The sequence below is a fragment of the Limulus polyphemus genome, unplaced genomic scaffold (genome assembly GCF_000517525.1).
Source record: "Limulus polyphemus unplaced genomic scaffold, Limulus_polyphemus-2.1.2 Scaffold35, whole genome shotgun sequence".
NCBI lineage: Eukaryota > Metazoa > Arthropoda > Merostomata > Xiphosura > Limulidae > Limulus > Limulus polyphemus.
Window position 1 is genome coordinate 790,079 of NW_013665645.1, and position 703 is coordinate 790,781.

Here is a 703-nt window from a genome sequence, read left to right on the forward strand (position 1 = left end):
GTCAAAGTTTTAATGTCACTTCCTGATCGTGTTAATCATATTAAAGTTTAGTCTAAAGTTATATATTATTTCCATGAAAATAATTCCACTTCTGACAGCAGTATTGTAATGTATTTCATCGGCGGAGGTTTCACTTGGATTATTTTGTAAAAACGATGCCACGTCAAATCCACAAATTAATTTATTTTTTAAAACGTTTTGTACGGGTTAATTTCACTGATAGAACAAACTGTAAGAACAAATTTGTCAACAGCAACTCCTAAACTAATGTTCGACCAACTTATTTATGACATTCCTCGTAGAATTTCCTCGCTAATCATTGGATAACAAAATGCTAACTAAGCATTGACTAACCAAACCGCATACAAATAGACACGATAAATCTCACTGTCTAATTCACTAACTGACATTAAACTAAATAACTCACAGATTACTCATTAATTCACTGAGTCTGGTATTTATGATGCATTTTTATGTCGCATAGAACAGTAACCTTCTAGATACTAAATCATCATTATGATTAGCTCTGTGTAGCAAACAAATATCTAAGTTAAAACATAAATAATATATTTCAGAACACTATATATATTGTGGCGATCCTGGACTTGATTATTTCACTTTATATCCTTTTAGTGTTTGTTTGTTTGTAATTAAGCACAAAGCTACACAATGAGCTATCTGTGCTCTGCCCACCACGGGTATC

General features: G+C 31.9%; 1 protein-coding gene across 1 annotated transcript in view; it reads right to left on the reverse strand.

Moving 5' to 3' along the window:
• Window positions 1–703, reverse strand: part of LOC106460688 (solute carrier family 12 member 2-like) — a 48,046-nt gene that overhangs the window by 41,735 nt on the left and 5,608 nt on the right. The window lies entirely within an intron of this gene.